The following is a 23,512-nucleotide window of genomic DNA, read 5'->3' as shown; positions in this document are numbered from 1 at the left end:
AGAGGCCAAGTATCTGTCTGTAGCTGGTGCCCTGAGAATCATAAACAGACACTCAGTTCACTTGCTGACTCCTCTGCAGATCTTCAGTGTGTACAGTGTGACTGTCACTAATGCAATCAACTAAGGGATACAGGAAGCTCTCATGTGCCAGGTAATGTAAATATCCCACCTTTGCCACAATCGGTACTAAAGGACAAACTTCAACCGAAGCCATGGTTCTCTGATCTTGCTTTATTTAAGGAATGGTGAACAAAGTGCACAGACCCTCCTGATCAGGACAGTGAGAGCTGATGTTCGATGCAACGCCCATGTGCAGACACTGTGCTACGTGCGTTATGTTCATTGTCTTGTTTGACGTCAGCAACGCTTTGGTATGTGCCGTTGTCCTGATTCTCTTCTGATGAGGACACGGAGGTTCAGAGAGGTGGATGAACTTCCTGAGGGCCAAGCGATGAGCCATGTGTAGGGCCGGGGCCTCCACGCCCCAGTACAGTACCGTAGTGCCTCCAGTGTGTCTCTTCCAATTCTTTGGTGTCTTGCCTTCTGGTCTTAACCAAGTTGGATGGTGGTTATATTACAATTCTTTTGGTGGTCATATCATAAATCTCCATGTGGGTTATAAAGGAGACAGACCTAGGTGCTGCTGGCTAACGCAGCAGTGTGCTGCTGAATGTAGGCACTGAGTGAGAGGTAACCCATGGGGACAGGAAAATCATCAATCATCTCTTGAGAGCCATTCCTATTTTAGGCCTTGGACTAGGTGCCGATACAACAATAAACGAAATGCACATGAATCAACACGACAGTTGTACCAAAGTCATGTCTTTAAAGAGCACCCCTTCTTGTGATGGAGCCAGGTCAGCAGTAAATAACCATGGCTTAGAGTTTCTTAGAGACAGCTCCATGGGTTCGTAGGAGCACAGAGGGACTGACTCTGATAGAGAAAATCAGGGAAGGCTTCAGTGAGGAGGTGACCTTTGGGTTTCGATGTGACGTATGAGTCAGAATTTACCAGGAGACAATCAGGAAGGATTTTTCAAGCAAAGAGAAAAGTGCACAAGTTCTTGAGCCAAAATATTCATGAGTAGGTGGTCTGTTTGTTTGTTTATGTAAATAGGTAAGACAGATACAAGGTCTACAGAAAATTAAGTACCCTTCAATCCCTATCTTCTAGTCTGTCAGTTTCCTTCCCTGGAGGCAACTACTATTTTCAGTTTTCTACGTGACCCTCCAGAGAGCTTCCAGGCAGCTACGACGCTACAACCACACACCCATGTACTCGCTTCTTCCATGTTTGTATACGTAGGTGGTATCCAACTGTAAACACTCGTATGTACACTGTTCTACACCTTGATTTTAAAAAGAAAACTTTATTAAGTTTCCCCCCTTGTTTTTGTTGCTTGTTCTCTGACTTTAAGCTTTCTTTAAATTTTAAAACATTTCAAACCTACAGAAAAGCTGCAAAAATAGTAAAATTAATTATTATAAACCCTTCATCTTGAGTCACTGATTTTTTAAAATCATTTTCCCCATGTTCCATGCCAAAGCTGTATGAACATAATGCCTAATCGAGGTACAGCTTGGACGTCAGTTACCCAGACACTTAGGTGAGCTTCTTCTCTCTCCCCAGCACTTACTTAGCAAGATAACCAAGATGTACTTGAAACCAAGAATACGTTCCTCTCTTTGTCAGTTTCCCTGAGATGCCAGAAGCAGCAAATGTACCCCCAGGATGGAGATGGCAGGAGGGGCCCCTCTTTGGGCCACTTGCTACCCACTTGATGCTCATCTTTGGGAAAGGATCTTCCGCTGTCTCATCAAGTAGGGGAGTCTCAGGCAGGTGATCACGCTCTCTGCACACTTGCCTTCTGGACCCAGTGGTCCAGGATGGGAACAGACAGTCCCGCTGAAATCTACTCACTTCATTTCCGGCAACCAGCCACGTAGATAGTGTGACTTTTCTGTTCTGCTTGTCAGAGTCAACACGGCATCTCAAAGGCTGGTGTAGGGTTCCCTCCTTTTAAAGATCAAAGCACTTGAACACGGCTCGTTTATCTGTGCATTTCCTCCGTGCATTACACGGCAAGGAATAGTTTGTTCTCAACGTGAGAGGGACTTTGAGTACAGTGACAGGCAGGAAGTAACCCAAGAAGACAGTGTGATATGGTTTTGCCGTCAAGTGCTCTGGGCCCAGCAGGATTGTTTTCGGGTATTCATTCATTCACTCATTCACTCATCAAATAATTCCCGAAAGACACCGTGACATTCTTTCGTGCTTTGTGCCAAGGCCTCTGCGTGCTCTTTGCAGGCTGGGTGCTCAGTGTCTATGGGGTGATAAACATATCTGGGCTGAAGAAAGTAGGAGAACCTGAGAGGGGTCAGGTGGAATCACCAGGGAATGACTTCCTGGCCATTCAGTAATTGATTTATTCATGTATCAAACACATTTACTGACTGCTTACACTGTGCTAAATCCGCACATTCACCTGTGACTAAGATTACTGCAGTTCCTGTTCTCATGGAACTCATAATGCCAGTGAAGGGGGCTCCCCTGACCCCCTTCTAAGTCTACCTGTTTTCTTCAGTTGGGCCCATCAGGAAGGTTCAGCTGCTCCCAGAATGTTTCAGGACAAAATCAGGCCATTGCCCATCAGCCTCCCAGCCCCATGTGATTTCCAAGACAGAGACTCACCATTTCCTCCAGAGGCTACTAACCCAAATTACCCTGTGCCCTGTGGGGCATGCAGAGCTCAAAGCAGTTTGAGACAGCAAAGAAGGAAGGGTAACAAGACATATTAAAATCAGCCACCCATTAACCGTGTCTGCTGAGAATCTAGAAGGCTGCAGCCAGACACCTGGCAAATGCCTCCATTTAGAGGCTTTAGAAAAATTGTGGAGGGGTCAGTGAGTTCATCTTTTCAAGAGGCTCTGAATTTTAGAATCTAAGCACCATTTGAAATGATGTTAGGTTTCCACAGCAACAGTTCTTATACTTTTTTTTTTTCTTAAAGAAAACAAATGTTTAAAAGTTTGACCACATACCTGCAAGAGCTAGAAGGAACCTCTCTAAATGAAAATCTAGCAAGTTCCCTTAAGTATCACATTTCTGTCCATAACAGATGATATTTTGGACCTCTCAACATTCCCATTCTCTTTTCAGAATTTCCACTTGAAAAACGGACCTAGGAGCATTGTTACTCAATACCCCTAAACCATTTGCATCATGCTTTGGGCAAAGAAAAAGCCCTTGTCGCTTGTGTAGTTGCATTCTTGTCCAGGGTTTGCGCTGGACCGCACAGTGGCAGGGAGCAGCCTGCACTCACACGGGAAGGGCCAGGGTCGCTGGTGGCCAGGTTCATGGGAGCACATCCGGCTCCCTGATCTCTTCCCGAGTCCTCCTCCACCGAGCTGCAGCAGGATAGATTCTTCTAAAGTCTAAATTGTATCAAGTTCCTTCAGTCTAAAACTCCAAGCTTCAGAAGTTTGCGGTCTTTCACAGGATAAATTGCAGGTCCCTCCGCCTGGCTCCTAAGACTGACATGATCCAGTCCCCACCCCCTCTCATCTCTTGAAGCCCCTATTCCACCCTCCCAGTTAACTCCCCATCCATACCGTATTGCTGAGGGTCCCTGTGCTTCATGATGCTTAACACTCCATCCTCTTGCATCAGTTTTCCTTCTCAGTCTCCATTTGTCTGAAGATGCTGAGAAGGACCCTCTCTTCCAGGTTCCTGACTCCTGAGTGCCTTGGTTCCTTGGGGGTCTTGATATGTCTTCATGGGCCCTGGGCATCTTTGCCTTTATGAGCTCCTTTTTCTATTAAAAGAATTAAATGTTATATTTTATGGCTGCTTTGGTATGAAGATGAATATAATCTTTACCCTCAAAGGTCAATTTTCCTTCTGACCTTAAAAGAAACTGAAACTTTCCTGTGAGCCCGTAAAGGTATTGTGGACCTCAGGCACAATACTTCTACCTAATGGAGAGGCCTCAGGGGCTTGGCACTTTCTGTTCCCTCAGTCTCGGTCCCTTCACATGCCTGGCTCTCCATTATTTAAGGCCTTTCCTGATGTCACAACCTGTAAAGGCACAGCCACCACTTGGTTATTCGGTATGTCATCATTCTGTCTTATCCTTCACAGGAGTCATCATAATGTGTGAATATCATGTCTATTCCCTTTCATGGTTTACTTTTTTATTATCTGTTTCCCCCATGACAGTCTAAGCCCCTTGAGGTTCAGAGACATGGTCTGCCTTGCCCACCCCTATATTCTCAACATCCAGAGCAATGTGGTCCACACTAGTAGTAGCTCAGTAAATATTTCTTGAATGAATGACTAAATCAACACCTAATTCTTGAATGTTTCTCTTATGGGTCGACAGGAATATGATGGTTGGTTGCCTGTCTTAGAAAATTGTGTGTGGCCGAGGGCTGGAGCGTGAGCTCCTCCGTGCTGCTGGGTTGCTCAGAATTTTCAGACGCTTCTCTCTCTATTCCTCATTTTCTCCCTCCTCTCTTGCTCTCGCTCTCGCTCTGAGTTCCTCCTGGGCCACCATTCACATTGGAGTGGCATCGGTTCCCGGAGCACTCCACTCTGGGGATGCCAACAGCTGCATCATGGCTTTCCCGCGTGTGCATCTGCGCATTAACACAGGCCTTTCGGGCCTGCTCTGGCTTGCCTGACCCTAATCCCACCGGAAAAGAATGTGCATCTGTAATACTCTGGAAAATTGGGGCTGACATGTAGCTTGGTACCCAAAGTGGTTTCACTCAAGCAAACACAGAGAATAATAGCCATGCACTTAAATGCCTGAGCAGATATCAATTGGAGGAACGTTCCAATAATCCGTGTTTATAAAGCCCATGAGTATGAATTTTTGAAATAGCACTTACCCCACTTTATTCTTGACAAATGATGTTTGTAGCCATTGAGATATTTTATTCCAATTATGTGCCAGTGTTGTGGGGAGAAGGCTTCTGACAATAGCAGGACATAAGCCATTTTTACTGTGCCTCTATCACTATTCCCGTTGCTAAACTCGACTGGACAGTTCATTAAGATGAAAAATTAACAGCACATGCTTTGGGGAGAATAATCATGGAACATGACAGCTTGTGGAGGCACTGGCATTCAGAGAAGCAGACAGATGACAAACGTGCTGGTCTTCGGAAGAAGTGGTGATGGGCCAGTCGGTCAGGAGCCAGGCATTTACGGAGCGCCAACTTGTGTGTTCAGCCCTGAGCTGAGGTGCCGGGGGAAAGAAAGTGCAGGCAACACGGCCTTTGCACTCCAAGAGCGTACCATCTATTTGGGAAGGCTGGGGAGATTTCAGCTGTCAATCTGGAAGCCCCAGAGGGGTGTACATCAAATGCCTGACACTTTGGTGCTGAGTGTAACTTCAGGAGTAATTCAGTGTGGACTTTGGAGAAGATTTCTTAGACCTTGAAGAAGAATAGGATGTTGATTAGTAAACTGTACTCTAAATATAGTAGCTGCTAATGGCTATGATTTTGATTTTGGGAATTGGTGAAATGTTCTAGAATTAGATAGCAGTGGATTAATGTACAACTTTGCAGATTTACTGAAAACATGGAATTGTACACTTTAAAAGGGTGGACTTTATGTGAATTATATCTCAAGAAAGCTGTTATTTTTTTTAAGTGCTAAATTTAATAAGTAAATCTTATTCAGAGTAAATCTTGTTCAGGGAGTTGAGCTTAGTTCCAATAGAAAAAAGGGATGGGACAGACTGACATTGATAGGAAGGAAGCTCATACCCATTTTACAGATGAGGAAGTGAAGGGTCAGATCAGCTCCTGCTTTGCCCATGAAGCCACAGTGAATAGTGGGGCTGAGTCTTCACCTCTAGCCCTTCTTGGCTCCAGCACTTAGATGCTTCCCATACCACGCTCCTGGTGCCCAGAAAAAACAGACCCTGGAATACAACAATAACACGAATGACAACAGTGACAGTGACTTCCCTCTGTAGACCACCCTCACCTCTTTTTTCTCTCATTTGTTCTTACGGCACCCCTGTGACGAGTGATCAGTATGAGTGTGCCTGCATCTGTGGAGGTGGGGTGTGTCTTAGGAGAAAAGGAGGACCGGGAGAAAGGAGATCACATCTGCTTTCCAGGCTGCATAAAGAACGCTGAATTCTCTTCTTCAGGCATTCAGGGTGTTTCCACCTCCACTTAGGGCTCTGTCTCTCCCTGGACCTTTATACGCATCCTATTTCTCCAGGGCAAGCAGAATTTCTAAGTGAAACCATAGAGATGTGGAATCCACGGATATTTAGAAACGAGGCTTGGAATTGGGTGTCCTGTCCGTTAAATATAGAAGTCAATGCTGTTTCTCTTCTCCTCTGTAGAAGGAGCAGATACACATTTCTATTGTAAAGCACACGTCTAGATTAAAGTCACTTAAATCATTATCTCCCCTGCAGTTCATAAGAGAGCTTTTGATGTCATTCTCAGCTTACTAGTGTAAATAATGGGTCAAATTCTCATCCTGTTGGACAGGATGGAAATCTGACTCAGGATTTGTAAATACTGCTGCATTTCATTTATTTTCACGGGGACATTTTCTTCCCCAGCAGACAGTGAAATAACAGCATCCTGGGAAACAGCCTGTGGAGGAATCACGATGCATTAACCTAAGCAGTGAGATCAAAACAGAAGCTCTGTTTGCGATCTCCCGCCAGAGCCCAAATCCCGGCAGTCCCCACTGTTTGGCTGCGTTCAGGAAGCGTAAATAAAAGTAGATCTTTGTAGAGTAAAAAGGAGCTGAGATTTAGGAAATGGGAGTCTTTCTCAAGCAGCAGACATCCTCTTTCCCAATTTCATTACAATTTTCTTAGCTTTTAAAGAAGTTAAATGAATAAAAAATAATAATAAAAGATTAATACTTCCTGAAATATATCCCTGCCTATTTCAGAGTGTTTGCTTTTTTCCCCTCATTGAAGGGTCTGGACTAGTGGCCTGACTCAGGGGTGGGAATGGCCAGGTTCTAATCTTGTTTCTTGCTGGAAAGTGACTGCTCTGTGATCCTCTTTGCTAATTTGTCGAATGTGGTCAACAGTGGGGTGATTATTGTAATCGCCCAATAGTCAGTGTCTATAGGGATTTTGTGACCGTTGACGGAGCTATTACCTCTAATGCACTTAGAACAATGCCTGTCACATAGAGACGGCTTCCTGAACAGGGCTCAGGGTGGTGGTGATGGCAATGCCTGAGTCTACACAATTCTAAATATCCAGGTGTTTCCAAATTCAGGTTCCTGTAGACAGAAGTTCGCAGTGAATGACGGAACCCAGGTCACAGCCAGGTTTGCACAGCACAGGCACGCAGGTTTGCCCTGGAGGGCCGGCCTCCCCTCGAGCTGGCCTGAGTGTTAGCCTGTGAACATGGCAACAGGCACGGCCTCCCTGGGCTCTGCTGGCGCCACGTGCTGGTTCCCATGAACAGGGTGCCCCTCTTTGCAGAAGGGTGGTGCCAACTAAAGTGTCCCACAAAACACAGAAGAAGCACCGTGCACGGGGCGGGAGTGGTGTCACACAAAATGACCTGGGTTGGAATTTCGGGTCTTCCTCTAACTGTGACTTTGAACAGAACAGTAACTCTCTCTTGTGCTCGTGTTTTTTTGTTTTTGTTTTTAATGGAGCAGGAAGCAGTGGCCGTCTTGACTGTCTCCCAGGGTTGAAGAAGGACTTGCATGTTTTACATTGTGAAACTGTACTTTCCTTCTCCTTGCCCAGCGCGATGTAGCTCAGCACAGAGGAGAAGGGGCCACGGCGTCCCCCTCTGTGCATCATCTCAGCTTCCTTGTGAACCGCTACGTGTGACTTCTGCTGAGTGCTTTAACCTCATAAAGTTTCTGCTTTCTCATCTGTTAAATGGGCGTATTAGTTTCCTGCTGCTGCTGTAACAAACTGCCACAAACCTAGTGGCTTTAAAACAACACAACTTTATTATCTTACAGCTGTGGAAATCAGCAGCCTAAAATGGGCCCCATGGGCTAAAATCAAGTTATCCATAGGGCTGTGTTCCTTCTGGAGGTCCTAGGGGAGAATCTTATTACTTGTCTTCTTCACATTCTAGGTGTCTCCTGGGTTCCTCGGCTCATGGCCTCTTCTTTTGCCTTCAAAGTTCATCACCTCATCCTCTGCTTCTCTCATCCATTCTCTCTCTCTCTCTCTCTCTCTGTCCCTCCTGCCTCCCTTTTATAAGGACCCTGTGATTACACTGACTCCACCTGAATAATCCAGAATAATCTGCCCATTTCAAGACCCTTAATTAAACCACATTCACAAAGTCCTCTTTGCCTTACAGTTTAATACATTTATAGGTTCTGGGAATTAATACATGGACATCTTTGTGCTGGGGCATCGTTTGTACTCACAGGACTGTTGCAAGGATCAAATGAGACAATGCATGTAAAATACTTAGCACGGTTCCCAGCACATAGTAATAACTCAATACATGTTTATTCTCCTCCTTAGAATCACTGATAATGACATTTGCTTGCATACCTCCAGGAGACAGCTAGGGATTGCCACAGTTGTAAATGCCCAGCTCTGCACGCTGGCAGGAACAGTGGCCTTGTTTGGCCGTGGCTGGAGGCTTCCACTCATCTTAGCCCTGTAAGGAAGCCAGTCTGCGAAGATACTTCTGTCTGAATAATGCTCCCTCCAACAGAGTTAGCCTGACCAAGTTTTGCCTCTTTTCTAAGCTTCAGCTTTCTTATTTGTAAACTGAGGTTAGGGGGAGGAGCTTGACTCTGGGGCCCCGGGGTTCAACGGTTCTTCTGTTGAAAATCTATGAACTATAAGAAATGATCACAGGTGAACCAAAAAAAGTGCAGGTTGGTGTTAAGGTATGCTTACTGGCTTCTCAGGGAAAACAGCCCATTGCAAAACAACAACAATAGAAACAGCTATCATCTTCTCTTGCTTTCCATGAGCCTTCATCAGGGTTTCTAACTGCGGGTGCTTCTGGCTCAGGCTGGGCCATGTGATGACGTAGACAGGAGGCTGGCACTGGGTGCTTTCTGTAATGTGTGGATCCCAGGTAACTGAGGATGTGAGCTCAGGTTTACAAGATTAAGGTGGGGGCTGAATTCTTCTATTTAGAAGATACATCGTTCATGGATCCAGGATTGGAGAGGAAAAAAGCAAAAAGAGGAAGAAGTCTACTATGTGTCAGACATGTAGGGATGCTGTCTTTGTATCATTTAATTCCCACCACTTTGCCTGGGCTGGGGAGCATTTTATGTCCATTTTTCAAATGAGAAAACAGAGTGTGAGACAGATTGACTAATTTGCCTGATGCCTCACAACTGGTAAGTGACTCGAGAAGAAGGAAGTTGAATTAATACTTCAAATCCAAAACGGAGCTTCTTAGCTATAGCAGTGAGCCTTCCTCAGTCTGGGCGATCTGGCTTTCTCTGGTACATGGCAGGCCACTGTGAAGTGACTTGGTCAGCCCCCTGAATGTCTCCACTCTCCCTCCCTAGTGGACAGAAAGCCAAGGCCACAGTATATTTCATCATTTCCTCTTTTACCCAAATTCTTGCAAAAAAAATCTCCATCTGCCTTGTTGTCTCCTTTACAGCCCTCTGTCTTCCCATCTCAAATCCCTCTTTTTCCAAGTTATTTCAGGCAAAGTCGAGTGAGGGATGTTTGCAAACAAGTTGAAACCCTTGCATCCCAGTGATCCCTCTCGCCTCTAGAGCTCACCTCCCATTGGAAGCTGGACACTCGTTGCCTGTGGCACCGTCTTCACTGATGATCTCTCTGGGACTCTTTTGGGGGATCTGTGTTTTGAATCATTTTAGAAGTGGCAAGAGCACTGTCTTGGGAGAATATTGGAAGCTCGTCCGAGCCACCCAGAGACAAGATGGCTGCAGGCCGTGAGGAGGTCCTGCCACTTAACGTGGGTTGTGGTGAGCAGTGACTTGTAACTCTGATGAGATGGGTCTGCATGTCTTCTGTGACTCAGAAGCTGCCTCCAACAGGATATTTGGATGCATGGATTCAGGTGTTGGCACAAAATTAATCTCTTTAATTGCAAACCGCAGTCCCTACAGAGGAGGAACACAGCAGGCACCTTCCAAGCAGGTGCAGTATCAGATCCAGCACCTCTAAGAGCCCTGAGCAGAATGAAGCCAAGCCTTGAATCAAACCCAAATCAAGCCTTGAATCTGACCTGGTGCAAGGTGCAGTGAAAGTCAGGAGGCTCTAGGGGCGGAAAAAAGAAAACAGATACTATAGAGTATTTTTTTTTTCTCTATGAGAAAGGCTGTACTAATTGGGCAATCCTTAAAGTCAAATTGCTAAAAGTAGAACCTCTAAGATCAGATGGTCAGGGGTGGTATTAGTTGTGTGACCTTCAGTGAGTTATTTAACCTCTCAGAGTTTCAATTTTTCACCTATAAAATGGGGATAACAGTAGTAAAAAACCCATAGGGCTGTGTGCAGATTAATGAAATAAAGCACGTAGACTGCTAGGTGCAGTATTCAGCATGGAATAAGCACCCCGTGATTGTGAGCCCCCCCTACCATCGGCTGCTGTTAATCAGCTGTGTCCTCCTGGATGAGAGGAAGGCCAAATGGGAGCTGATTTTGGAAACCCTGTTTCCCCTCAAGGAAATTTTTTCCTTTCTTGGGGCAGCATCTTCAGCCTAAGCCCTACTCTCAGATAGCAGCCTTCACCTTCACTAGTATCTCTGAACATTAGTCTGACTTATTCTTTCACTCTCCATCAATAAAACGAGGATAATAATAACCCTTGCTTTTGTTGGCTGATGTGTAACATGAGCTAATGTGTGTGAAAGTCCTTTGTAAATTACAAAGTGCTATAAAGTATGAATCATTATTGTGATTGCTCCATTCTAGGCATCTCATAAACAATGCAGAAAATTAAGGATGAGTACTACTGGTATTCAAAAAGCATTTATGCCTTTTTAAGTGTGTGACTATAAATGATCAGCAGATGGACTTGATACTGCAGTCTTCAATCTGGCTTAAATACTGCCCGCTGAGGGCAGCGTTCTAGCAGGGGCAGTGCCAGCAGGCAGTGGAGCATAATGGTTAGCGGGGGCAGCTCTGGGATTCCACCAGGTTTGACTACCAGCCACTGATGTGCTTTGTGACTTTGCCCAGAATTACCAAAGGACTTCTGAACCTCACTTTCCTAATCTGTAAAGATAGTAATTCGTACCTCACTGAGTTGCTGTGAGGGGTAAGTAACATAATGATCATCAAGCTCTGGACACATTACCCAGTATGGTGATCTGGAGGACCTAGAAACCTCCCTCATTGCAGCCCCCTTGCCTTCTGACTGACAGGTGTGCTCTCTTTCACCTGAGGATTCCCACTGAAACGCTAGTCAGAGCTAGAGCCCTTGCTATCACCTGGGCTCCCAGCAGCCTCACTGAGGCCACTGCCACGCTCACTCGGCAGCCCAGCACCTGGCTTGCCCTGCTGTTGTTCAGGCCTCCAAGGTCAGTTCCAGTATGGCCAGGCCTTTGCAGATTCCAGTGCCTCCTATTGATAAATCTGTGTGTGTGCTCAGTGGGGTGGGGCATGATATAGAGCAGGAGACCACCTATTAAAGCCAGTGTGAACAGCCTGAATTCTTGGCCACAACCCTCCAGTGGTGAGGGGCCCACCTGGGCTCCAAGCACCGTACGTTACCAGCCAGATCCATCTGGACAGTCCAGACACAGCCACGTGCACACTGATTCAGTGACAAACCAGAGAAATGTAAAATTGACCTCAACACTATTAAGTTCTAGGGGCCGAGGCTTTAATGCTGACAATGATAAGAAATAGTATTTATTGAGCACTTCCTACATGCCACATACAGTGTCCAGCACCTCACAAGAATTATCTCATTTAATGCTCACAACCACCCAAGGAGAAATGTGCTATACTATTCCCCCGCTTTTCAATTGAAGGCATGTGATGAGGAAGAGCAGAGGCAGGCTTTAAACCCCATGCTCTTGGCCACAGCAGTGCCCATGGCTCATGGGGTGGGGGGGTGGAGGCTCATGGCCTGGGGGCGGGTGACTGGGAAGAACTGACAATCACAATGGTCTTGCTCAGCCTGCACTCTGCCCTTCTCCTTCTGTGTCAGTGTCCTGGGGCTGCCATAGTAACCAGGTACCACAAACTGGGTGGCTTAAACAACAGAAATTTGTCTCACAGTTTGGGAGGCCAGAAGTCCAAAATCGAGGTGTTGGCAGAGTGGGCTTCTTCTTGAGGGCTGTGAGGGAGAATCTGTGCCCCGCCTTCCTCCTAGCTTCTGGGGGCCTCAAGCAGTTTTTGACTTACAGATGGTGTTCCCCAGTGACCAAATGTCCCCTTTTAATAAGGACAGCAGTCATATTGGATGAGAGTCTACCCTAATGACTTCATCATCATCTTAACTTGATCATCTGCAAAGACCCTATTTGCAAATAAGGTCACCTTCACAGGTACTGGGAGTTAGGAGTTCAGCACCTTTTAGGGAAACAATTCAGGCTATAATACCATCCAAGCTCATTTCTAGGGTTACCACTTTAGACACAAATGTGTCCACTATAAGTCTTTTCCCACAGACTCAATCAACAAGTATTCATTGAATGCTTCCCACGTGCTCAATATATCAAGCTACCCACTGGAAGTAAGATGATGAACAGAACACATGTGACCCCCATCGTCATGGAGCATGGATGATGCACTCTTGGAGAATTTCAATCACTACACCCTCACAGTCCTACAGCTAAGCCTTTTATCAGTAATTCCAAATGCCTCATCTAAAGGGATAAGTGAATGTAGCTTCATCGTTCTGAGTAAATCTAAAGAGAGAGTAACCGGACATAAATATTAATATTTGATTAACTTCATTTGCATGTACACATCTCCAGTTCATCCATTGCTTTGCAAAGTGGCATGTGATTTCTTAAAGTCTCTGTGTGTTTTTTTCCCCTAGTTTACTGGTAGGGTGTCATCACAGGCCTCCCAGACCAAACACTGCAAATAGAATGATTTTAACCAGTGTACCACTTATTAGATGGAAGAGCAATTAGCCTGTGCTCTGTTTAATTAAGCCTCACTTAATGGGCAAACGTTTTCTTTAACGGGCTTGCTGTCACCTCCTCAGTTATTTAAGGCAGGTCATTTCACAGCAGGGGGAAAAAAAGAAAGAGATAGGAAAAAAAATTCTCATTTGCTCCAAGTCGATTGGTCTGAGGAAAATCTTGGCTGTCTAGAAGATGCCTAATTGCCTCTGTGATCCTGTGTTTAGTCTCTATTTAGTCTTACGCTTCTTATTGAAACGCTAATCAGGGTTAGGTCTCACCTCTTGAATGATTTTGTAAAAACTTGATATTCCTCTGCTTAGCTAGGAGTGTCTGCATGCAAGTATAATGCCACTCCGACTGAATGGAAAGATAACTAATGCCCTTAATTTTGCAAAGAGGGCTCTGATTTGGTACATACAGTACAGATCAGGGGAAATCAGAATAAAATTAATTTCCTTCTTTGCATAGGCACCACCTCTGTTATACCAAGAGCCACTTTTCTTTGGCTGAGTTTATTGGGGATTTGGAGAATGCTTGGAACGTGTATTTGAGCTTATTTCCTGTAGCTGGGGTCAAATTTAGGTTATGACATTTTATCTGGTGTCAGAACTTGGGGAACTTAAGTTCTTTGACTCTCCGTTTCATCTGTCAAGTAGGAATAATTATCCCTACATCACAAGACTGTAAGGAGTTCAAGTATCATTCATGCTCCTAGCTCAAGGTCTAACATTGCAGGCATGCAATACAATATATTACCTGCCTCTCCCTTTGTTCTCTGTCCCTTCCCCCAACCACCAACCCTTGAAGGTGGGACAGATGTGGTTGGTTTTGGGTTTTGTTTTTCCCCCACAGTCGTAACACACTCACCTTAAATCTGAGTCATAGGCACTCTGCTGCTTCTGAGTTCTAAGGTCTTAACACGTCTAACGATGAAAAATGACTAATTGAAGCAGACACCCGTTTATTTTGACAGAGGAGAACCACAGTGATGGACATTTGGCTATTTTTGCATGGTCAACTGACTTGCTGCTGACTTTCCGTCTTTGCATGCTGCAGTACAGGTATGAATCCATGCATTGCCTTCACCTGCATTGGCCAAAGAGTAAACGCTATCAGTATTATAATTATTATTTATTATTTCTGCTTGTGGTCTGCCTTGTGCCTACCTTTCCTGCCTCACCCACTTCCTCTTCTTGAGCAGTTCCTGTGCTTTCACAGTCCCACATTCCCATTGTTACCCAAACACAGCATCTAATTCCACGCCTTAGATGTTTGTTCCCGCTGGTCTGACCCTGAACATCCGATTCATTCATATATTTCAAGACTTAATTCTGGCTTATCAAGTAAGTCTTCTCTGACTAACCACATCCTCGTGCCCTCATTTATGTGAGTCTCCTATGAGTTCTCTCAGCTCTCTCATTTCCCCATCAAAGCACCTTCCACATTGTTTCCCAATTTTCCAGTCTGCTGCCCAGCCTGCCGCCACCACCATGAGACACTCGGTGACTTGAGGACCATGACAACATCCTCTTGTTATTCCCTCTGCTTAACTCAACACCAGGTTCCCACTTCATGCTGAGGGCACGTTTGGCAAATGCATTTTTATTAATTTGTGTGTGTGTGTGTGTGTGTGTGTGTGTGTGTGTGTGTGTGTGTGAATAAAGATACATGAATGCTGCCTTATGAAATGACCTCGGAAGTTGCCTGCTAATCCAGCATGGTACATGCTCCTAATATGAATGATCCTGACTCTCAGATTTGGGTATTGGTTATTTTCTCAGAACCAGTGTCAAGTCAGAGGATGAAAGAGAACATTATTCCTAATTCCTCAATCATTAGCACTATAGATAATCCTTTCATCCTTAGGCCTTTTACATTGTAGTTCACCTGTCAATATCCAGTGGCCTATTCTACCTTCTCCTGGGAAATCTAAACTCCTTCCGTGGTTTTCTCTGACCTCAGTTACACTGATTTTAAAAGTTCCCAAACTGTCAACATTTACCCAAATGTGATCTCTTCTGCCCAGTGATGTTGCTTCCGTGAAGAAATAGGCAAGAGAATTCTGAGTTCACAGAGAAGATATTTGAAGACAAAATGATTCTGGAAATCAGGATAAAAATAATTTGAAGCTTGAAGATTGGCTTACCTAGTCCCGTTCTTTATTTGTACAAATGTTTCCACTTTGTCAGACAAAATAAAGGACTTCCAGTTAAATTTGAATTTCAGATAAACAACAAAGTGTTTTAGTATAAATATGTCCCCCAAATTTTATAAGACATACTTGTAATAAAAATAACTTGTTTCTTTGAAACTCAGATTTATTTGGATGTCCTGTACTTTCATTTGCTAAGTCTAGCACCCCTGCTTTCCACTAAAGTTAATGACCTGCCCACTATGATTTGATAGGCTTGACATCAGGCATGATAGGGTTGGAAACACGCAGGCTTTCTGAGACCCAAACCAGTATTCATTCCTATATCATATGATTGGGAGTGGAAATTTTTCTACTGTAACACAAAGGGCTTTTGGCAAGTTTGTGATCCTAGAAATCTGCCCCATCTTAGCAAAGCAAGAGTTGGTTCAACACGCATCCCAACTCAAGAAAAGTGAGCCATATTAAAACAGTTTTATCAAGGGTAATTGCAACATAGTTTTGTCAGTTCAGCACACCACACGCCTGACTGCAAATGCCGGGTGTGTGCCCATTGAGGCCAGGCTCTCTCTAAAAAAATTGCTGTTGTTTTCCGTTGTGTAGGACATTGAGAAAGTAACAAAAGCAACTGTATTGAGGATTACCAGAGCCATACAATAGAATATGGGCAAACAGTTTACTCTGAAGCCATCCATTTATCCAGTATGCATGATGTCTAGTTGTCTCCAAAATAAACTCCGATTCTCCATGCTCACTAAGGAACTGACTTAAAATTCTTTAGCCAGTTATAAGTAAAAGAATTTTCACTATTCTGGTATAATCTGAATTTCTCCTCTTTATCATGCTTTCTTGTTCCAAGATGGCTTCACTAGAGAAAAAAAAAATCACATCCTTGTCTTAAGGTCTTCATTACTCTTTTTTTTTTTTTTAACATCTTTATTGGAGTATAATTGCTTTACAGTGTTGTGTTAGTTTCTGCTGTATAACAATTCATTACTCTTTGCAGAAAAAAAAAAAATGTATCTTTTCTCATCTACCTGCTCAAAGTGCAATCTCAGTGCTAAGTTTGTGACTTGTAATGATTTGAAGGAGACATTGCTTCTTTTAAATATGTTCAACAAAATGTCTGCTTGCTTTTTCTTATGACCCCAGGAAGATATTTTTTGGATTTTGGTTTAGATATGTCTGGTGTTTCACTCTGAGTGTTCTCAAAGTGAAACCTCCGTCCCCTCCTCATGTCAAGAAACCTATACTCTATACTCACTTACGGTAAGAGTCACTTTTCAATCTGGATACAATCTGAAAAGCCACTCCGTTTTCAGAAAAGCCATTCCATCCTGTTGCCAGGATGCATCCTGGGTAACACTTAAATCTTTCCTCTTCTGTAGGAAGATCTTAATGGTTACCCAAGAACTGAAGGCTGGGCATCTGTTGAAGAGGGTGTACAAGCTGGTGAAATACTGACATAAAATAAGAATTTAACTTATGTAGCAGCCGAGGGTTCAGTTCACTCCCTGCTGGATAAAACATGATTCAGCAGCAAGGTGCAGAGACTCTGCCATAGGGCCTGTTGGGACATCTCAGCTGCAGAGTGGGAAGGGCAGGAAGGTGAGACACAGGCGTGTGTGTGTGTGTGTGTGTGTGTGTGTGTGTGTGTGCATGTGTGTGTTTGGTTGGAGCGGTTAGCTAGAATAACTCTAATGCAGTAGAAAATATTAGGATCCCAGAATCCCAGAGTCCTTGCTCTGGGTTGGTCCAAAGGGTATACATCTGAGGGAGAAGTACAGTCATCGCCAGAGTTACACAGCAGATACAGGCAGGAGGCAGCATCATTTACTGTCTCCTCTGCCCAGATAGAAGGGAGACCCCAAGAAGTAGGTAAAAATGCCAGAGTCAGGGGCAGACCCCAAGGAGGAAAACCTGGCATGGCCTAGGTACAACCTCAAAGCCCTAGGCAGTCCAACTGGGCTTATCACCAGAGAAGCAGTCATGGTGAGGATTAGGTAGTGGGTTTCCAAAGAAACAAGGCATCAACTCATGATGTGGAGGGCATGGCTTCTGAGGAGGGATAAGAAGGGGGCTTTAGTACTGCCCTTCCACTTCTACATTCCAAAATTCTACCCATCTGTTTCCAGATCTAGGTCCTATTTCCTTTCTTGGTGAAGTGGCTATGCCATCCTGAGTATATTCTGACCTCTCTGAATGTTCATCTTTACTGTTCATTTTAATGAGCTATTTAATCTGGGGTTGTTAGTATTTTCTGAATGTGTATATTTGTCAAATCAACTAGCTTTCAAATTCTGAATCTTCCCTCCCCAACCCGCCCCGACCTTGTGAGTTCTGGGTGGAATTTATTAGGTTGCTGAAATTTAGATCTTAAAACGTCTATGCATAGAAGAGATGGAGGATGGGAATTTAGACCTTGGGGATGCAGAGGGTCCCAGCCTGGGATACCCAGTGAAGAGGCTGGATTCAGAAGCAGGAAGAGACTGAATGAGGAGACCAAGTCATGTTTCTATGTCCCTGAGGGCAGCCATCCTTGAGATGCAAGAGTGGGCATCTCTGTCATGGATGTCTTGCCAGGAAGGCTAAGTAAGTCCTTGATGATAAAGTTAACGACTTATACAATAACTACTTTGTTGTTCAGTCTTCATCTGCTCCTTGTGTGACTGGGGCAACTCTGGTCCAAGGGACTTCCCCTTAGTAGGTGATGCTAGAGAGCCCATTCCACTTTACCAGCAGTACCATGGATTGCAAAAATCTGCCCTTCTGATAAAATCGTTTTGGAAAGAGGTACTTGATTAAAGGATGTAAGATTCTTGAGAGCAAGGGCAGAACCCATCCCCTGCTGCACATGCTTCTCCTGGGGAGACATCATGGCATACCTGGGAAATATCCCATTGTACTTCGTCACCTTGGTGCTCTATACACTGATTAAAGTTTTATATTTTTTGTTTGTTTACGTAATTTTGTTAAAAAAAAATAAAAAGGTTATTGTCACCTCCTCTCCATTTGCTGTTAAAAACAGGATTGAATCTCCTTTGCAGTGTGGGTATTGAAGCAACCAGTGGTCTTCCTGTCAGAGAATACTTCTGGGCTTCACCTTGGATGCCCTCAGATGAACTGTTGATGTGTGGGACTTGCCTCCATCAAGGCATAATCCTTCCTTCCATGAGCTACATACCTAATCTTTTCAATGATGATTAGCTCATGAGATCTCACAGAGCTATCTCATGTTGGGCTGGTTCCTATTGTTGGAAGACATTTATTGTCTGGCTGCCTTCCTATAGTTCCCTACACCACTTGCATATTATTACTCATTAGCACTTCCTTTGAGGCTGAGGCAGTGAAGGATGTAGAGGAAAATTTTGTTCTAAAGTGGAAAATATTGTGAGAGAGAGGTTTGGAAATCATGATTCATTCCTTCAAGGACTGTTTGGAAGAGTGGGGCAGGCTGGAGAACACCTAGGGAAGGGTTGGGGCAATTCCACTAAGGAAATGTTAAGGGACTGGTTTTGTTTGAAGTGGAGAATTAATTGCAAGACTCTTGGAGGAAATACGCACTCTCTAAAAATGCTAGTAACCTGAGTTCCTTGAGAGCACAGAATATGTTTCACCTAAGTTTGTAGCATTTAACTATTGCAGAAATCCTACAAATATTTATTAAGTGGTTGCGATGTGGAATAAGATCTTGCTGAGCTCTGAGCATCCCCAGAAGGAAAAATTAAGACCTTCAGAGGACAATTACAGAGAAGTTCATCATCAAAGGTGGAAAGATAAGAGCTTCCTAATGGGCCATATATGGCTTCAAATTTCATTTCAGGTGCCAACTAAACCGAATGCTCTGAAAGTGAAGTTCCTCTGGCCCTTGTTTCCTTATCTGGACAAAGGAGGCAATAATGCAAAACTCTCAAAGATGCTGGAGGGAGAGAGGCTATAAAGAATCTATATAAAGCACCTAGCACCTAGCAAGGTGCCTACCACACAGTAGGTGCTCATAAAAACAGAACCTAGTTTGTAGATGATAACTCACTAACAGTTATGCCACCCCCGTCTTCCCCATGGACTGGGCTGTTTCAAAAGGAGGCTGAATGGAGAATGAGTGATTTACCAAGATGGCCTCCCCTAACTCATCCGGTCAGGGGAGCCCACCCTCTCATGTGACAAGTACTTGGCAGCTTTGTCCATACTCCCTATGATTGCTCCATTCTCATCCCATATCAAGGATAACTGAAAGACCCTTAGTCTCTGCAGAGAAACTTCTGGCCTTTATCCCTATTGAGTCTGGGTCCTTGTTGGAATCAGGCATCCCCCTCTCCCCAACATACACACCATCCCCTAGGCAAGGAGGTCAGTGTCTTCACAAGTCACCACTACAGAATCCCCTCTGGTCCTGGGGCAAACAAAAAGGATGCCCGTGTACATTTGCAGCATCTGGCAGATTTTATAACCTTATCAGAGAAAAGGAGTGAAATCACATCTCCTTTCTGTAACAATAACAGGTCATTTACATTTATCTACAATCCACACCACTAAAGGTTAAAAGCCAAAACTTTAAAAATTACTCAAAGAAATGGAAGTTGCCACTGCTGTCAGCATTTCATCATGCGTCCCCTCACCTGTGTAGCCCACATTATGCTTTTACAAAGAGCTTCCCAAACCATTATCTTATTCGACCCTCAACTTAACTGGGGAGCCAGGGAGGTCATGCATCATTTGCCCTTCTTTTCAGAAGAGAAAACAGATCCACAGAGGTGAAGTGAGCTGTCGGTTGTCAGTGGTCCCACGGTTTCCTGAGCCCGAGCTCCTCCCTAAACCAGGAGATTATAGGCACTGAAGCAGGAACTTACTAAGCTGTTGCTGGATTGAGACAGCAAGTCTGTTAGGTATCAAGATCTCAGGAGCGGTTTCTTTTTTCCTTTATTTTTTCTAAGGCAGCTGAACTGCTTTTCAAGGAAGCATTTTGCCCAGTCTAGCTGTGTCCTGTTTGCCGTGGAGCATGGGGCCCGTTGGTTCAGCCGTCCCCCACCCGTTGTAGTCCTATCCCTTGATTTTTCCAGGCATTCTGCTAATGTCATGTGGAGAGTCACCGTGTTACCCAGCCCTTTATTTCACAGATCGGAAAGCTGAGGTCTAGATGATTGGCCGTAAGCAATGAGTTCACGGCAGGTTTTGAATGCCTAGAAGTGTTCTCTGTCCGCCTTCATTCCCTGAACAGACACTTCTGCTTAAGATGAGGATGTTTTAGTGCCCAAGACCAACGCTGACTAATAATAGAAGTTGTTTTTTGATGATTGAAATCACCATTGAGCACTTGAAATGGGACTAGCATGTGCAGGAAGTACATTTTAAATTTCATTTAATTTAGATGAATTTACATTTTAAAAGCTACATGTGTCTAGGCTGCTACCATATTGGATAGCACAGCTCTAGATCAGCGGTTCTCAGCTTGAATGTACACTGCAACCACCCGGGGAACTTCAAAAATACTGAATCCTGGTTTCTTTGCTTTCAAGTGGTTTAGAGTAAGGCCTTGGCAATGGGATTTTTCAAATAACCTCGCTCCCCCCTGGTTAATTCTAATATGCAGAAAAGTTCTTGAGACACTACAGTCTAAATTTTAAGCCCTATGAGGGGCAGAGGCCATGTCGGCATATACATCACTGTAGTCAGGGGCAAGGAATTCAGTGAGAAATTAGCTATGTTCCCAAATCTTAGGGAACTTTATGTATCCTAGGGAAAAGGAAGGGTTAAAAGTGCCCTTATTAAATTGCTTAAAAGGACAGTGTGATCAAAGGAATGGAAATGGTCCTTCTTCCTGGCAGAGGGAGAGGATGAAGTAGGTCTCTTTGTGATAATGACTCTGGTAATGAATTATAAGTAAGGTATGTATTTTTTCCAGAAATGCATTTGTAGCAGTAGATGTTTTTGCCAAGCAAGTGAACTCACGTCTGTAATTCACAATAGGATTAACCTGGGATTATAGAAAATCTAATTAAGTGAACCATAGCATCTGAGACCCACAAAAGACACTTAGCGTTGCCTTTGAAAGTCCTGCCTGTCTGAGAGTGTTTGGCGTATGCTTCAGAAAATGCTCTGCACACGTACAAGGCACTTGACGAGTTTGCTGTATCCCATTACTTTTCTTTTATGCTTAACTTTTTTCAAAAAAAACCCCTTACTTTTGATAAATGACATTAATGCATTTGAAAAGAAAGAATTGGGCTTCAAAGATTGGATTATTTGAAACCACAATGCGATCATTATGAAGCTATTGTTGGTGTCTGGTTTCTGAAAACAAGGAGGGGCGGGGACTCTCTGTGGGGTATGTAAAGATACAAAAAAAGCCATTTAAAATATGGCAGAGTTTAGTCTACTCTTAGCATGATAGCATAGTTTGGGGAGGTCCATTAGAAAGAGACCTCCAGAACAGCCCACCCACACTCGGGTAAAATTCAGGCTTCTGATAATTGGAAGCAGCTTGACTCTCCATTCCTCACTCCTGTTCAGTGGCTGATTAAGCTGGACGGATGCACACGGACCGCAGTGGATTGAGGTCACAGGCTGGCCTTCTCAGAATTCTAAAGGCTCTCGGAGGTGGTGATTGGAGGCACTCTCTCTCCTCGCCTTAGTAATTATTTCAGAAAACCACATCAAGCCCTTGTCAGTTATTAAGGGCACCCTGGGATAACTCCTCCTCTTATTGTTTATGCTTTAAAAAACAGACTTTGTGGAAAGTAGTTCTCTGCAGGATGTCACATTCTAGCGAGAATATGTAGATTGCTTTTCCTCTTCCAATTCTCCACTGATCATCTTTAAAGAGCTCCCAGGTCCTTATTTCTCAATGTCTGTTCCTTTCTTGAACCTGGACTGGCCGTTTCCATAGAAATCGTTTGAAAAGGAGGACTGCTTTTAATCCAGGTTTTGAGGGGAAAGGGCAGGGTAGATGTTATAAAAATTATCTTTCACTGTCGATACTTGTTCCTCCCCCTATATTTTCGCTCTGTACAGTGAGGTCTTTAGGTTTTGTTCATGCTGTCTTTTATTTTGCAAGTTACTTATCATTTCTGTATCTCAGTTTTCCCATCTGTCTGTTGAAGAAGGACGAATAGTGGAAAATCTAAGCTAGGATTTCCCCCAGTTCTGAGATTCTAAGATTGATTAATGCAGCAAAATGTCTGAACTTGAAACAGAAATGCTGACACTGACAATACCTACTACTGGAGGAAGCTGGGAACTGGACTTACTCTGAACTTTCCACTTGAACGTCAATCCATTGGCTTTACAAGCTTAATATGTTCAAAACCAAACTCATGCTCTTTATCCCCAAACGAGTGTCTTCTTCTTTTGAGGCCAGGAGCAGCAACCCTGTCTTCTCACTCTCCCCAGACTGCAGTTGCATCCTCTGTCCTCAATCTGTCCAGTTCCCAAGGCCCTTCACATCACATGATTTCTAGAAAGGCCTTCTTTCCTCCATACAAGGCTTATTTTTCTAGTTCAGAACCATACTATCTCTCACCTGAACTATTGCAATGACTCCAGGAGTCTCCCTGGACTCATATATTAGTATCATTGCATTTAGCAATCCCTATTATAAATATCGGTTTGTCTGTATCTCCTTAATGGACAGCCTCCTGGAGACCTTTGTAAGGCTTGCACCGTATTGCATGTTGTATGTGTATTATATGCCATATTCATGCATCCAGGGCTTATAGTACATATTTATGTATTCTTGTTGAAGGAACAAAACTCCTAATTTATCATCTTTATCACCTGCTGTGTCTCAGCCCATGTTAAGTACTACACGGAGTTCTCTTCATGCACCATCTTGTTTCATTTTAGAACTCCCCCGTTAAGACCGGTCCTGGTGTTCTTCACATTTTCAGTATTGCAGTGTGGAGACCTACAGAGGTTGAGTCACACACGTAGTGAGTTGTAACTCTTGAGCTGTAATCCTCTAACCCCATCTGACTCCTGAGCCCATGCTCTCAACCATTTTGTCAGAACTGCCATTTCTCATGTTGGTTTATCCTATATACCCCTGACAGCTCGGACTCCATCAATTTCCTGACCAGAGGACTTAATGGATTCCCACTGTCCATCAGGTAAAGTCCTGATGCCTAATGCTGGGCTTTAATACCTGTCACATTAGCAGGTCTTGCACTGCCTAGTCCCAGAGGGCACCATTCACATTACGTCTGATGTAAGTGGGACTCCTGGAGCTGTGCATGGAGCAGCCCTGCCAGTGCAGCAGGATCCAGACCTTCTAAATGAATTTTCATCTCTCTCCATCC

The 23,512-nt window shown here is 44.1% G+C and overlaps 1 protein-coding gene across 2 annotated transcripts in view; it reads left to right on the top strand.

The window, feature by feature from the left end:
* The window catches only part of CDH11 (cadherin 11), a 142,470-nt gene that overhangs the window by 63,943 nt on the left and 55,015 nt on the right, over positions 1 to 23,512 (top strand). The window contains exon 1 of one of the 2 annotated variants that reach the window (XM_082439487.1): positions 14,040 to 14,127. The exons of the other annotated variant lie outside the window; for it this stretch is intronic. The gene's annotated coding sequence lies outside the window, so the exon portion shown is untranslated. Of the gene's footprint in view, positions 1 to 14,039; positions 14,128 to 23,512 lie in introns of those variants that run through there. 2 annotated transcript variants of the gene reach the window in all.

The sequence above is a fragment of the Balaenoptera physalus genome (genome assembly GCF_965194825.1).
Source record: "Balaenoptera physalus genome assembly, chromosome: 19".
Classification (NCBI taxonomy): domain Eukaryota; kingdom Metazoa; phylum Chordata; class Mammalia; order Artiodactyla; family Balaenopteridae; genus Balaenoptera; species Balaenoptera physalus.
Note: the sequence above shows the minus strand (reverse complement) of the source record. Positions and strands in the feature narration are given on the sequence as shown.